The sequence below is a fragment of the Moschus berezovskii genome, chromosome 9 (genome assembly GCF_049115385.1).
Source record: "Moschus berezovskii isolate FMDL1 chromosome 9, NW_MosBer_1.0, whole genome shotgun sequence".
NCBI classification, from domain to species: Eukaryota; Metazoa; Chordata; class Mammalia; order Artiodactyla; family Moschidae; genus Moschus; species Moschus berezovskii.
Genome location: NC_142468.1, coordinates 27,517,740 through 27,534,580, shown reverse-complemented (window position 1 = coordinate 27,534,580; position 16,841 = coordinate 27,517,740). Strand labels below are relative to the sequence as shown.

General features: G+C 41.4%; 1 protein-coding gene across 6 annotated transcripts in view; it reads left to right on the top strand.

Moving 5' to 3' along the window:
* The first annotated feature begins 225 nt into the window (after positions 1-225).
* Positions 226-16,841, top strand: part of SYNE2 (spectrin repeat containing nuclear envelope protein 2) — a 330,412-nt gene continuing 313,796 nt past the window's right edge. For 3 of the 6 annotated variants that reach the window (XM_055435962.2, XM_055435961.2, XM_055435957.2), the window contains exon 1: positions 226-422. The gene's annotated coding sequence lies outside the window, so the exon portion shown is untranslated. Of the gene's footprint in view, positions 423-1,477; positions 1,645-10,377; positions 10,414-16,841 lie in introns of those variants that run through there. The other 3 variants (XM_055435963.2, XM_055435959.2, XM_055435958.2) reach the window with 3 other exon arrangements.

Here is a 16,841-nt window from a genome sequence, read left to right as displayed (position 1 = left end):
CTTATTTGAGGGAGTGTGTGACATTCTCCCCACCCTCGGTGGTGGTTAACCTGCATTCTGAGTTAGCATCTCCCTCAGAGCATCTCTGATGTTCCAGAACGTGGAAAGAAAGTTGCCAGTCCCGGGCTGCGGCGGGGCGTGCGGGGGGAGGTGGCTGCTCCGCCTCCGGCGCTCGCGGGCGGGCTCGACACTGGCCACCGAGCGGCGAGAGCGGGACTCGGCGGCGGGCGGGGAAGGCGCGGGGCGTGGTTTGCAGCTTTCCGAGCGCCAAGGAGCCGAGCGCGCTCTGCTGCGCCCCGAGCCTTCCGCTGGACCAAAGAAGCGAGCGGGAGACCGAGCAAAAGGCGCGATCGAAGGAGCGAGGCGAGCAGCGAGCTGACCCGGCCTGGCCCCAGCCCGCGCCCTCTCCGGGCCGGCAGCGGGTGAGCGCGGCGGCGGCGGCGGGGCCCCTGCACCCCCGTGCGCCCCAGAGGGAGCGGACTGTGGCGAAGAGGGAGGAAGAACGGGAGGGAGGGAAAGGGGCGGGGGCCAGGGAGAGCCAGGTCCCCGAGCTGAGGGAGGGGGCGGCAAGAGACGGGACCCGACCCACTGCGGGGGTCCGAACCGGGCCCCGGGAAACTTTGCCCGGCTGGAAAGAGTGGGGTGCGTGGAGGGCGCCGCAAACTTGTCAGCGGGCGGGGCGCTCCGGGGATTGGAGCGAGCGCCAGCGGGTGGCGTCTGTCTCTCCGGTTTCTTTGTGTCACCTCCGGTCCCCAGCCCGCCGGTCCGCCCGCCTGGGAAAGGGGCTGCGCGGGGGGCTCGGCCCCGATCCACCCGCCGCCCCCGTCGGGCCCAGGCCCGGGGAGCTAGCAGTCGGCTGATTGTTTTCGTTCCTCGCGTCACGCTTGGGCGGGAAAGATTTTGAACGCCGCGTGAGCTAGAAGGCAGAGAGCAGAGGCGCGGAGATTGCCAGATGGGGGGGGGCGCGAGGCTCGCCCAGGGTCCCCCACGACTGGCGGGCGGGGATCCGCCGGCCCCCGCACTCGAGGAACCGCGGCGGCCGAGCGCCTCCGCGGCGGGGGCAGCTCGGACGGCTCGGCTTGTATATTCCGAAAAGACTGCTTGGGGTCTTTGTTGTCTGCAATTGCCTTGCCCGTCTGACGGTAGCACCTTCTCCTTCTGAGGTTGTTTTTCTTCTGTTAAGAAAAAGCGAGGGGAGACGTGTGAAATCAGTGCTATTCCAAACAACGTTAGCCACCCTCTTTGATAGAGGTTGAGGAGTCCTGTGTAACCTTTGCCTTTGTGGGCGCCTGTTATTTCCGAAAGTTATTATTTTCCCCTCCCCTAGTGGAAGGGAGCGTCTGAGAGAGATGCCAGCAGGCACGATTGTGTGCATGCACCGGCAAGTCAGAGCCAAACCCGGGAGGTTCTTTCCAGCCGCTCAACACTTTGGCATCGCCTTTTTTTTTTTTTTTTTTTTAAGTTTGATTTCAAACAGCTTTCACCTGCTTTTCTGAAAGTTCCCAGCGCTTCGGAGAACTCCTTGCAGATAGTTTTTGGTTGAGCTAGGATGAATTCGACCACTTTAGGGTTGGGGTTAAACACCTGAACCACACCGTTCACCACTCGGGTCCCTGCCCTTGAACCATTGTAATCATCATCGGGGTGAGTGTTCACCTTTTATGAGATGGAACATTTGGTGTGTTTTTATACTTTAATGCATGACTCTTTCTTTCCTTACCTTTCTTTTCTGGAAAAGTCTCTTGAGACTCCCGGACTCTTCTTGAGATAATTAACTGATTGGCCTTAGCTGTGCCATTACATCCCCCAACCCCGGAAGCACCTGAGGGAGACGAGAACAGGTGTAATCTTCATTAAGTTTTTTTTTTTCCCCGTGGTGAAGACTCTGGAGATGTCAAAGTAAGCAAAAAGTGTAAATCCTTAGTTCTCTGTCCATATGTTTAAGTTCATGAGCTCTATTTGAAATCGCAAAAATCAAAATCAAACCAGTTGGGTCAGCTTAACCTTGTACATTGATTGTTTTTTGTTTTGTTTTTTAAATCATGTGAATAAGTTTACCCAATGAGAAATTTTACAAGCATTTCAGTGTGTTTGTCCTAAGTGTGTTTGCAGGATATTGCAGTATGCTTAAAGATCTGAGTCAGAGTGGGATTATTCTTGGGTCATGCCCTTAATAGTATATCAGAGTTTAATATAAAGCTCAAAATCAGGATCAGTCAGGTCTTGATAAGTAAGGGAAGGTGTTAAAGGCAATTACTTCATTTGTCGTTACTCATATGCTTTAACAATAGATTTTCAATAATTTCACAAAATTATTCTTTCATTTACTCAAATGATTGCTTATCTATGCCAGCCACTGTGCTGGACTCTGGAGTTTCAAATAATACTAACCATTTATGGAATACTGATTTTGTACCAGTAAATGCTTCACATAGATTACTTCATCCATCTAATAAATATTTATTGAGTGCTTTCAATGTATTGTGGTAGGTGCTGGAGTTATAATAATGCACAGGACAGCTGTGGTTCCCGCCTTTATCTTAGTTGGTGGGAAGGATAGGCAGAACATAAAAGACATCACTAAACTAATAGTAGTTTTTAAAATGGAAATCAGATCACACCACTTCTCTTCTATATAAAACCCTCCAGTGGCTTCAGTCTCCCTCTGAGTGCAAGGCAGAGGCTGGTCAGTGGCCTCGGTGTTTACCCCATGTGATCCTCACAGCCCAGTCCTGTCTACTTGATTTTGTCTGCTGCTCTTCTTTTTCCTCATATTTCTATAGCCAGACTAGCTTCCTAGCTATCTCCAGGCTGTCACACTCGCTATTTCCTCTGCCTAGAACGCCCCACCATATCTACATGGTTCTTTCTCTGATCTCCCTCACTTCTTTACTCAGTTATATTCTCTATGAACCTTCAATGAACCCCAGATTTAAAACCATAACCCACCTGTAACTCCCTTACTCTCCTTTCATAACTGATTTTCCCTCTCCATTTCATCATCTAACTAACGTACATTTCCCCGCCTCCATATCATCATCTAACATATAACTAACATACTCTGTACTTCTCTGCTTCTGTTCTGTCTTACCCCGCTAGATTGCACACCTCATCAGAGCTATTGTATTCACTGATGCATCCTCAGAGTCAGCACCTGGCATACAGTAGGGACTCAAACCCTTCGTTGAATGGAAATAAGAAAACCACAGGATGCTGAGACATAGAGTTAACTAAGAGTTCCTAAGTGAATATTAAGAAGTCTTGTCTGTGAAGGTGACATGTAAGCTGAGACTAGTAGCATGCAGTGTGTTGTGGGTGAGGAGGTGAGGAGAGAGGCATGGAAGAAGATTAGCTGAGGATGTAGTACCGAGTCGGGAAAGAGCTTGGTGGTGCATGGATTGATTGGACCTGAGAGAAGGTCTTGAGGCTGAGCACTGTCAACTGCAGGGAGAGAACTCAAGGGAAAAGAATGGTAATCAAATGATGGCAGAGGTTGAGATGGTTGGAGGGCATCACTGACTCAATGGACATGAATTTGAGCAAACTCGATAGTGAAGGACAGGGAAGCCTAGCGTGCTGCAGTCTGTGGGGTCGCAAAGAATGGGACACGACTTAGTGACTGAACAACAACAGCAATCAGATGACAGGTCATGCAAGGCCTCATCGGCCAAGGTTTGGATACATTCACAGTGAATTCTCATATATATCCTTTTGGCCCTATGTTATAGTTAATAAAATTGAAGTAACTTTCAGAGGCTACACAGTAGGTGAATGGCACAGCCTAGGATAGATAGGAAAACAGGTTTTCAGATCCCACTTATATTTAACCGCCATGTATATGTGTGTGTGCGTGTATGCATGCATGTGCCCGCTCAGTCTGGATTGTAGCCTGCCAAGTTTCTCTCTCCATGAAATTTTCCAGGCAAGAATCCTGGAGTGGGTTGTGGTTTCCTTCTCCAGGGGATCTTCCTGATGCAGGGATCTAACCCACGTGTCTTGCCTCTCCTGCATTGGCAGGCAGATTCTGTACCACTGTCACCACCTGGGAAGCCGCATTTAGCCACTATGCCAACATCAAAAGACGTAGTCTGTATTCTGATGGAGCTGTTTGTCTAGTGAAGACAAGCCGTTGCAATACACACGTGGCAGTGCTAGAAAAGATGTATTCTCAGGGACTCTGGGAGGAGGAAAGCATCCAATTCTGCCTTGGAATGGGACAGGACAAATTGGGAAAAAATGAAGTTATTTTTCCTTTTTTATAATTATGAAATGTTTCAGATTAGCTATAATTAAGAAATAATCTTAGTATCATTCAGACGCACAGCCCATTCTTCACAACTTTACTGTGTGCTCACTATTGTGTTGTTGTTTTTGCTTTCACATTTTCCAATGACCTGGGTTATGCGCCCCCATTCCTACTTTCACCAAATTAAGAACTGTGTCTGCAATAGTGTAAAATCAGTTATGTTTAAAGCCTGTAATCCTTTGTGAAGTTGCAGGTTAAGTACTGTTTTGATTGTTTTCTTAAACTCTGTCCTTTCTGGCTTCTGTGTTATAATTTTAAAAAGTTTCATTAAGTGTAATTGACATACAGTAAGCTGCATAAATTTAGTGTTAAATTTGATAAGTTTTTGACTTATTTGTAGACCTATGAATCATCTTTCCCTTTGGTCCCTTCCTATACCCTGTACCCTTCTTTCCCAACCAGTGAAAGCTCTGACTCTATGGATTAGTTTGTGTTTTCAGAGTTTTATTTGCGTGTAACCATGTAATATGTTTTCTCTTTTGTCTGGGTTCGTTCACTTAGTGTCATTGTTTTGAGAGTCATCTATGTTGTTCTGTGTATCAGTAGTTGATTACTTTTTATTGCTGAATGGTATACTGCTGTATGAATATACGCCAGTTTATTTGTCCATTCACCCATTGATAAACATTTTTTTTTGTTTTTGGATGTTAAAGCTGATGTAAACACATTTTATTCAGTCTTTATATGGACATCTGCTTTCATTTTCCCTGGATAAATGTCTAGTAGTAGAATGGCTCTATCATATGGTAGGCGTATGTTTAACTTTTAAAGAAACTTCCATACTTTCCCAAACATTCCCAAAGTAGCGTGTGAGGGTTCCAGTTGCTGTGCGTCCTTGCCAACACTTGGTATGGTTAAGCTGTTGTAGCCATTCTATTAGATGTGTAGTGGTATTGTGTTTTTAATTTGCATTTCCCTGATAACTAATGATGTGCTTATTTACCATCCATATTATGTCTTTTTTTGCTGAAGTTTCTGTTTACAATTTGTTGTTCATTCTTCATTGCATTAGTTGCTTCCTTATTGAGTTTTGAATTTTTTTATATATTCTGGATACAAGCTCTGTATCAGATACATGATTTGCAAATATTTACTTTCAATCTGTTGCTCATTTTACATTCTCTTAACAAATCTATGAAGATCAGGGGCTTTAATAAAGTCTGATTTATCAATTTATTCTTTTATGGAATTACACTTTTGGTTATACCTAATAAATCTTTGCCTCGCTCAAGATCACAAAGATTTTTTTCCCTGAGAGTTATAAAACTTATAGAAAAACTATAAAAGAATATAAAACCATAAAGTCTTTCATTTACTTTTTGGTACATCTACCTTGAGTTAAATTTTGTTTATGGAGTGGAATATGGGTTGACGTTTACTACTGCCACTAGAACACTTGACAAGTTTTGGAGATGAGATAATGTCTGGAGACAATGTCTTGGGGTAGGGGTGGGCGGGCATTTGCTATTGGCATCTAGTGGGTCAAGGCCAGGGATACTGCTAAAGATCTGCACTGAACAGGAGAGATCATCTCAACAAAGACTCATTCAGCCACAACGTCAGTAGTGTCAAGATAAAGAAACCAAAGGCTATTTTATTGACCTTCTCAATGTTTTGGCTTTAGTTTTCTTTATATTTTCTGTCTTCTATTTAACTGATTTTCACTCTGATCTTTATTATTATTTCCTTTCAGTGTGCTTGAAAAGGATGTTTTGTGTGTGCTTGAAAACAATATTTAGTCTAATTACTCCATGTCAAGAGAGAATACTATCAACATAGCATTGCTATTCATGCTAACCTTGATTACTTAGCTGAGGTGGTGCTTGTCAGGTTTCCCTACTGTAAAGTTGCTCTTTTCTCTGCATTCTGTCCTGTACTTTTTGAGATGGAAGCTACTATGTGTAGCCCACATTTAAGGAGTGGAGAGTTATGCTTCTTCTCATGTGACAATCTCTGACTTTTAATTCTGCTATTTAGACCATTTATATTTAAAGTGATTCTTGATTATAGTTCACTTTAAATGTATGATTTTGCTATTTGTTACATTTTTTTCTTATCTTTATTTCTTTTTTTCTCTTTTTCTGTCTTTGGACTAATTGAATTTATTATCATTATAATTTACTTATTTATTTTTTTCTTATTAGCTAACAGTCCTTTTTTTTTTTTTTTTTTTAATTTGACTCTTGGGAATCTTAGTTCCCTGACCAGGGATTGAACCAATGCCCTCAGCAGTGAAAGCTTGGAGTCCTAACCCCTGAACTGCCAGGGAATTCCCTAGCTATCATTCTTTATTTTGTTATTTTAGTGTTTGCTTTTGGGTTGATAACTTATCACAGTTTATCTTCGGGTGTTATATTAGTCCACCTTATGTACAGTCATGTACCTCATGAGAGCCTTGTAATAGTTATTTCCCATTTCTCTTTGCCTAACCTTTGTGATATTGTCATAGATTTAACTTTTTGTCTGTTGTCGATCCCACATTACATTACTATTTTTTGTTTGAACAGTCAATTGTTTTTTAAAGGGATCTAAAACCCAAAGGCAATGGCAAGCCACTCCAGTACTATTGCCTAGAAAATCCCATGGATGGAGGAGCCTGGTAGGCTGCAGTTCGTGGGGTCGCTAAGGGTCGGACACGACTGAGCAACTTCACTTTCACTTTTCACTTTCACACATTGGAGAAGGAAATGGCAACCCTCTCCAGTGTTCTTGCCTGGAGAATCCCAGGGACGGGGGAGCCTGGTGGGCTTCCGTCTATGGGGTCACACAGAGTCGGACACGACTGAAGTGACTTAGCAACAGCAGCAGCAAAACCCAAAACATCATATACTACCCATGTTTTACACAGGTTATATTCTTTATTTTACTATTATCAAGTGAAAATAAATAAATTATACATATTGAGGTTTCTAACTTGTACTTTTAGTGTAAACATTAAAGCAGTAGTGAAATTTGGAAATCAGAGCATAGTTCATTTTCTTAAACTAAATTACTGAGTTGTCATGGAGCTGATCATTGCTGTAATAGATACTTCAGGATACTGTGTATCCTGAATCTTATAAGATTCAGAACACCTGGACTTGGAGAACTCTATGCAGGTATTGATGAGTGTGCTGTCTTTTCTTTCCTTAGGGCAGTATTAGAAAAAGGGAAATAGATGTTCAGGAATGAGTCCTCCCATGCTGACATTATCCCGCCCCTGAGAAACTTTCAAAGCATTTCTTTCTTCCGATGGTATATGAGGTAAAAAGCACTTGGTTATAGCTACTTGGGTCAGAGTAACACATTTGACAAAGTGAACCTCAAGCTTCTGCTTGTCAGTGTCCATATTTGACTGAAAACTCCAATCTGAGATATAGTTCTTAGAACTCGCCAAAATTTGCTATTTGTCACTCTGGTTTTAGTTAACTTTTAGTCTTCCTTTATCAGTGAGGATGAAGTGGATACCCTCTCCATCTGGGTATGTGTAAATGTACTCCCATTCTGAAGGTTAGTACATTGACAAACACTCAACTATAAATGAGTGGGAAAACTTAATTCATCCAGCAAATTAACTTACTTTGTAAATGTCTGTTGAATCTGGCTGGGCTCTGGCACATTGATGAAAGTTTATGTCTCCTGTCCTTTGAAAGCCAACTCTCTTTTAAGAAAAGGGCCGATAAGCACAGGAGCATGCATTCCAATGTGATAATTGGTGATCACTGCAATGGAGATACGAACTAGGCAATGGGTGTAAGCTTAGAGCAGTGGTTCTCAAAGTGTGGTCCAGGGACTGGTAGCATCAAAGCTACTGATTCAGAAATGTAGAGGGTGAGGCCCAGCGATCTGTGTTTAACAAGTCTCCCAAGTGATTCTGATGCATGCCCAAGATTGTGAACCACTGGCGCAGAGGATGAGATGATCTCTGGGACTTTTTCCCCTGGGCCCCAGTTTCTGCAAATATGATTTAGAAATGGGATATTTACCACCTGATACTTTAACAACTATTTTGGCACTAATGAATTGTCATGTAAAACGTGAATTGTTATGTGCGTAAAACAGAAATGCAAAATGGTAAAGTTTTGTCTGACACTGGAGCAAAAGTAAATTAGACTTTAGAACACTTAATTATGAAAAATTTTAAATATATTCAAAAGCAGAGATAACAATGAAATGAACTCCTACGTAAACATTCAGTAGAGTCACTCAGTCAGGCATGTCTGACTCTTTGCACCCCCATGGACTGTAGCATACCAGGCTTCCCTGTCCATCACCAACTCCCGAAGCTTGCTCAAACTCATGTCCATCGAGTCAGTGATGCCATCCAACCTATCTCATCCTCTATTTTCCCCTTCTTCTCCTGCCTTCAATCTTTCCTAGCATCAGGGTCTGTCCCAGTGAGTCAGCTCTTCGCATCAGGTGGCCAAAGTATTGGAGCTTCAGCTTCAGCCTTGGTCCTTCCAATGAATATTCAGGACTGATTTCCTTTAGGATGGACTGGTTGGATCTCCTTGCAGTCCAAGGGACTCTCAGGAGTCTTCTTCAATGCCACAGTTCAAAAGCATCAATTCTTTGGTGCTCAGCTTTCTTTATAGTCCAACTCTCACATCCATACATGACTACTGGAAAAACCATAGCTTTGACTAGACAGACCTTTGTCAGCAAAGTAATGTCTCTGCTTTTTAACATGCTGTCTGGTTGGTCATACCTTTTCTTCCAAGAAGCAAGTGCCTTTTAATTTCATGGCAGCAGTCACCATCTGCAGTGATTTTGGAGCCCCCCAAAATAAAGTCTGTCACTGTTTCCATTGTTTCCCCATCTATTTGCCATGAAGTGATGGGACCGGATGCCATGATCTTTGTTTTTTGAATGTTGAGCTTTAAGCCAACTGTTTCTCTCTTCTCTTTCACCTTCATCAAGAGGCTCTTTAGCTCTTCTTCACTTTCTGCCATTAGGGTGGTGTCATCTGCATATCTGAGGTTATTGATATTTCTCTTGGCAATCTTGATTCTGGCTTGTACTACACACAGTCTCCTTATCAAGCTTAGAGATAATCTGTTTAATTAGATCTCAGGCTATGAGATAGTTCATGTTTTGAGAAAGGGAACAGAATTAATTTATGCAGATATACTACCTGTTTTCTCCCACTTTGACTTTGGAGGACTAATTGTGGTATTCTGAGGAAAAGCTGATTGTAATATACTTGAGCTCTTCAGGTTTGAGTGATATGTTACTTAATGGATCAGACTGTAGGAGTTTGGGGCTTCCTAGGTTGTTCAGTGGTAAAGAATCCACCTGCTAGTGCAGGAGTCGCAGGAGATACAGGTTTGATCCCTGAGTTGGGAAGGTCCCTTGGAGGAGAACACGGCGACCGACTCCAGTATTTTTTGCCTGGAGAATCCTATGGACCAGAGGAACCTGGCAGGCTACAGTCCATAGCGTCACAAAGTCAGATGCAACTGAGCAAGCACACTGTAGGAGTTAGCTTATTTTCATTAAAAAAATGCTGATTAGTAAGAAATAATTTTTATCTGAAGTGTAAATTGCAACAGAATAAATAAAGCTGTTCAGGATTGTTCCCCATGCCCTCAAATAAACTAAAAACCCTGTAACAACTCACGCATCTAAGTTGTTAGTACTATGGAAGGTTATATAGTCAATGTTTGATGAGATTGTTTGATAAAATAATGCACGCTGGAACTTTTAGTTAAAAATTGTTAGTGGTTCAGAAAGAAAAAAAGAGGATTGACGATATAGTCTGTTTATAAAGCAGTTAAAGGCATGCTTTATTATTTGTGCTAGTATGTTGACAAAGAAGGTAGGTGACGACCAGTCTCTTGCTTGACTGTCTTTTGTAGTCACTCATCTGATGACCTTGACTAAAATATTTTCCTCTCTTAATGGGCCTTTGTTTAAAAGAAAGTATGTTACCTTTGTAGTCTCTGTACTCTTTTTCATCATAGAAAGTTCCAACCCAGGTGGGTAATAATTAATTTTGTAAATAGTATTTAGTCCAGAACTGATTATCTTTCCTTCTGAGCCAAGTGAAAAGAAACTCTCAATCTATAACCACAGGTTGAAGGTTTGGTTACCAGACTGTGTTCATGATGGTTTCTGAGACTTGGAAGGTAAGCTTGCTCCTTTCATGAGTCATCATGTTGTCTCACAGTTGGCTATGTGTTTTCTTAGCAACAGCTGCTGATTTCTGGTTTGAGTTGGGAAAGTATGTTTTGAAATGATTCAACATGTTCTTTCAGGTTGTATATGCTTGCTGAACCTTATAAGCTTCCTGTTAATGTGGTGAGTTCCACCATGAAGGAATGATTTCATTCTCTTACTGTCCCTGCATTCCAAATCATTTTTCTTCTGTGTTTTTTAGGGAATTGAGGGTGGGTATAAGAAAAGAGAAGAAGTCAATCTGGAAGACCATGGACCTGCTCGTTTATGACCCTGGAATAGAGCAGAACTAAACATGGTCTCCACATGCTGATAGGATAAAATGTAATTTACTGGAGTCTTCATCTTGAGTAATACTCCAGGATGCATAAGTTACTAAAGGACAAGTGAATTTTTGAAATGTCTGTGATATTGTATAATGGTTATCAGTATAACTTCTGAAGTCAGATGGACCCTGGTTCTAATCCTTGCTTTGCCATATATTAGCTGTGTCACTTTGGGCAAATGATAAACCTCCCTGAGTAGAGCTTCTTCATCTATAAAATAAAAGGCAAAATGTGACCTACCTCGCAGGAGTGTTATGAATATTACTGAGGCAACACATGTAGAGGACAGTACAGCACCTACAATCAAACATTGTAGCGCACATAGTAATAAGTGCTAATTATTACATTCAGTTCAAGAGTGCAGTGAACAAGGGGCTAGGTGGCCGGTGTTAGAGGACATCAGCAATCGATCAGGCATGGCTCCCTCTTCGCAGGAACTGGGACAGATAGCCTTGTAAACAGGTCACTCTAGTATGATCCAGAATGAAGTGCCACCTGAAGTGCTAGCAAAGTGCTATGGTCATTAATGCCCACTTTGGGGAGGTTAGGGCTAGTTTTGTATAGGATATTGACATTTGAACTGGGCATGTAGCTGGGTTTAAAGTGTAGAGCAGAGCTTTCATGGGTGGAAAATGGAGCATAGTGGATGGCAGGCTGAAAAATGTCACAAACTGAAGCAAAGGGTTCGTGGCAGGTTGTAGTGGGAGAGGTCTAGATAGATGCTTTGTGGTTAGACTGGAGGACATTTTGCTCATGGAAGCGTTTGGACCATGTTCTTCTTGTCAGTGGGAACATATAGCGTGCACATGGTGTGAGCTCTATTTCATAATAATGTTCTGAAAAATGAAGTGGAGAGGCAAGAAATCCAATTAAAAGGATGTTCTTAGAAATCTAGGTGAGTGATGAAGAAACTTAGAGGACAAAGTCAGAGGGAATTAAAAGGAGTTGAAGAGAGGATTCTAAATTTGATGCTGAGAAGAATGCTGGTGCTATTACTTGAGAGAAAGTTACCATAGGAGCAGGTGTGGGAGAAAACCGACGGTCTGGCGGCGGGGTGGTCTGCTGGGTCTTTCTTTCAGTTGAGGTACCATTGATTTACAGCGTTGTGTTAATTTCAGGTATATAGCATAGTGATTCATATATAGTGTATAGGAATTTTTATATAGAGTGTCTATGTTAATCCCAAATTCCTAATTTACTTGTCCCCCTTCCTCTTTGGCAACTATGAGTTTGTTTTCTATGTCTGTGAGTCTCTCTGTTTTGTAATAAACAAGCTCATTTGTATCTTTTTAAAAATGTGTTCTACACATAGATGATATCATAAGATACTTGTCTTTCTCTGTCTGGCTTCATTTAGTATGATGATCTCTAGGTCCATCCATGTTGTTGCAAATGGCATTATTTCATTCTGTTTATGGCTGACTAAAACTATATATATGTTATATATACACACACCACATCTTCTTTCTCCAGTCTGTCCTTATTTGTCTCTTATAACAACCTTTATTTTAAAGACTGTTTAAATTTAGGGTCTTTGGGGTTCAAAGATTAGTGAGCTGGCAGTTGGGAATTTAATTCTGAAAGAAGGAAGCTAACATTTATTATGCACCTACTGGCGTCTGCCTCCAATGCGGGAGACCCGGGTTCAATCTCTGGGTTGGGAAGATCCCTGGAGAAGGAAATGGCAGCCCACTCCAGTACTCTTGCCTGGAGAATCCCACGGATGGAGGAGCCGGATAGGCTACAGTCCACGGGGTCGCAAAGAGTCGGACACAACTGAGCGACTTCACACACACACTGTGTCTCAGGTTTATGCTGAGCATCTTCACAAATCATTATTGGAAGCAAATAGTATTTTTACTGATGAAGAAATAAAGGCCAAGAAGAGGCCTGATATTATAATGCTTAAACATTAACCCTAATTTCAAAGCATTTCTCACTTTTGTCATTTTCTTCAAGCTCGTTGGAGCAAGAGGAGAGCTGGGGCTAGAAAGATTGAGTGAATGGGTACTGAAGGCGTTGAATTATCCTCTGTGGCACTTTTCATCATTTCTGCATTCAGACTCTCATTACATATTCTTTACCAGAAGGAGAGAACAGCCCCCTAATTAGGTGGTTAGTATTTGTTACTCTGTTGAGGGAGTTTCATAATTAACCGTATTTCTCAAGTTCTAATATTCCTTTCCTTTTAGAACTGCTTGAAGGTTGAAGTCCTCCAAGACTTTTTTTTCTTTTGCTTCTGATAAAATGGAAACGTTTGACTGTGAGTGGGTTTTAACTTTATAAAATGAGCCTTGTTATATTGGGTTAGAGAGGGTGAGCCAGGACAGAGAGAATGATGCTCTTTTCCTTAATGTTGCCACCTTTAAAATGTGTAATCCTGAGGTCAAGAGCATGAGTGCAGATAAAAATTAAGACTGGGAAGACTTTGAGCATGTCTTAGAAACTTTATGACAAAAATCCAGCTACACGCATACAATACACACATATTAAAAAGCAAAAGTTCGCCTTCATGTTATTTTCACTTTCCATTTCTGTTGTCTCTGTCCCTAGAGATAATCACTGTGGACAGTTCTTTGTTTGTCCTATTTAAATGTTTATGAATGTTTGGAACCTTGGCAGTAATTAGGCAAAATAACTAGATTTTAAGCTTTTTCCTTTCACCCAGATATTTAGTATCAGAGTTTATATTGAAGTTTCATAAATACAGATTCTTTTAGACTGTTCTGAGAGCCCTGTAAACATCAAATGTAACTTAATGTTAAATGCTCTCAGATTACCTTTCAAATCAGTGACATACCTAGGATTAGAATTTAGAGAACTTGAGCTTCTCATTTGTTGCTAAACCAGTTCTGTTAGTTAATTTATTACACAAGTTTGCCAGTTAACTGCAACACTGGGCAAAAACATGTTTTATTTATTTGAGAAGAAAGGACAGAGAGCCGCAAATTTAAACTAACACAAGCTCATTATAGTCACTATATTAATCTCTTAATTACTTCATATTTTGAATGCTTAGACAATATGTGTTCTGATAAATTTCTCTAAAAACTCATGGACCAAGTTAGTATAGGTTGGTATATCTTGGCTGTTAGGCTACCCACTCCAGTATTCTGGCCTGGAGAATTCTATGGACTGTATAGTCCATGGGATTGCAAAGAGTCGGACACGACTGAGCAACTTTTCACTTCACTGGCTGTTAGGAACTTTAAGGACTTGGAGTTTGGAGCCTGCACATTTGTGTTCAAGCAAGAGTTGCCAGTAACTTGGTGTTCTCAGGAAAGTTGCTTATCCTCCCTGTTCCCCTAAATGGAGTAGATGGTGTCTATCTTGTGAGGATTAAAGAGGTAGTACATGTAAAATGTTTGGCACAAATTAAGAATTAAATATTAGCTCTTCTTTCTACTGTTTTATCATTATTATCAAATAGAGGACCTACAATTTTGGTCATCCATGTAAGCAGAATTTACCTGTTCATACTCTCAGGCTATAACAAAGGAGACCTCATTACATTTCACTTTTATTGCACTGTAGGTTGTTGGAAGGAATGTACAAATATTGGGGTATGGTTTTTAAGCAGATACAGATCTCAATACTCTATTAACTTCTTAACTAAATAAGTTAGAAGAGTTTCAACCAAAGGACTGCATAAAATTTTGTTTTGTCCCAGTGGTCCTACTTCTCAAGATTCTTCACTGGTCCCAGTTTTGGTTCTACTCAGGAAAATACTGTAAAATGCACAAGACACTTTCTTGGGAGTGTTCCAATTGTTCATCAATGGGGAGAAAACTACTTAGGTGTATTCCTTTTTGAGGATGTTTTATGTTATATGAGTTTTGGGGGCTGGGGACTGGTCAGGGATCTTTCCATGGGGAGGGCTTTGAGAGAAGGAAAAAATATTTCTTTAGAAATCTCAAAACTGTAGTCTGAAATTCCATGAAGAGAAAATTTAAGATTTTCATACTCTGAGTTAAGGAGTCAGAAGGATTATTTGTGTTTCAGGAAGTTTTTCTTCACACAGAGGTGTATAACTTCTAAATAGTTTAATGATGTAGAAGATATACGGAAGAAAAGGGACCTTAGAAATGGACAGAAGTAGGATTTTTTTTTTAAGCCAGACAAATTTCTAATGGAGTCCCTGCACATAAGTAACAACAAAGATAATTTTGTGTACACAGAAGTGCATTCTGTTCTTTCCCTGAGATGATGTAACCTCATATCAGATCTTAAAATTATGCCCACAGAACTGAAAACTGTATCTTTAGATAAACTCAGAAACAAATAATTCTGGTTGTTTCTCTTCAGGTGAGAAACTTCTGTGTGTTTAGAAATGGAAACTAGTTTGCAAGCTCTGTAGGGAGTCAGGAGGGAAGCCTGGGAGAAGGAATGTTCTCACAGTTTGAGGTTCTAGCAGATACTTTACTGGTATTCACTGATTTGATTTCTAAAACCTCCTTAATCTACTTCAGAACTCAAATCCCTTTTTCAGCCTGAATGTGTGTGTGTGCTCGGTCTGACTCTTGGCCACCCTAAGAACTGAAGACTCTATTTCTCTAGTTGCTTGATTTAATACCTTTTAAATAAATGAATACCTATTGAAGAATGGCACTGCTAGCTGACACCCTAGAAAAAACAGCTTCAAAACCACACACCAGTTAATTTTTCAGCTGTTTTTTTTTTCTTCTCATTTACTTTCCCAGTAACCAGTCATAATGCTAAGATTTCATGGTTAGGTAAGACTGCTGCTGCTGCTAAGTCACTTCAGTTGTGTCCGACTCTGTGTGACCCCATGACGGAAGCCCACCAGGCTCCCCCGTCCCTGGGATTCTCCAGGCAAGAACACTGGAGTGGGTTGCCATTTCCTTCTCCAATGTGTGAAAGTGAAAAGTGAAAGTGAAGTCGCTTAGTTGTGTCTGACCCTTAGCGACCCCACAGACTGCAGCCTACCAGGCTCCTCCATCCATGGGATTTTCTAGGCAATAGTACTGGAGTGGCTTGCCATTGCCTTCTCCGTAGGTAAGACTGGGTGACTAGTATTTTGTTAGAACTCTACCAAAGTAGTTGTGGATAGTTCCTTGGAAGTAAAGAGTTCAACAGAAACAAACTCAAAAAGGACAGATAGCAGCTGTATAATTTGGGGAAGATTTGAATTAAAATTATCTCTAGAACAATTTCCTTAAAATTCTGGTCTGAAAACCCTTTGTTGCTGTTGTTTAGTCACTAAGTTGTGTCTGACTCTTTTGAGACCCCATGGACTGTGTAGCCCACCAGGTTCCTCTGTCCTTGGGATTTTCCAGGCAAGAATATTGGAGTGGGTTGCCGTTTCATGCTCCAGGGTATCTTCCTAACCCAGGGATCGAACCCACAGCTCCTGCCACATCTCCTGCATTGCAGGCGGATTCCTTACCTAAAAGTAATTAGAAGAAACGTCATTTACTCTTTAAGTCATAGTACTCTCTAAACTAATTTTTATGTACCAGAATCTGTGATCTACATGTTAAAATCTGCAGTGATTTACTGAGTGACTGAAGGATTTGCTAGTTTATTTGCTTTGTGCACCATGTAAGTCTTGGTAAATTAGTCAAAGAATGTAGAGAGTAGAGGGGAGCTCTTCTCTAAAACAAGTCTTGAGGAAATGAGAAATAACAGAGAAGTTGTAAGTTAAGTAAGAGCCATACCTTTCCTATAGCAATTATGAGTTCAAATCCTGGGTTTATCTCAGACAGTTTTATGTTCTTGAGTAAGACTCTGATGTTAATGGTCTTAGTTTTTCTGCCTCAGAATATCATGATTATTTAAAATCACATATGTATGTGTACGTATGTTAGTTGCTCAGTGGTGTCTGACTCTTTGCGACCCCATGGATGGTAGCCCACCAGGCTCCTCTCTCTGTCCATGGAATTCTCTAGACAAGAATACTGGAGTGGGTAGCCATTTCCTTCTCCAATAAAATAACCTATGCTACTGCTGCTGAGTCACTTCAGTCGTGTCCGACTCTGTGTGACCCCATAGACAGAAGCCCACTAGGCTCCCCTGTCCCTGGGATTCTCCAG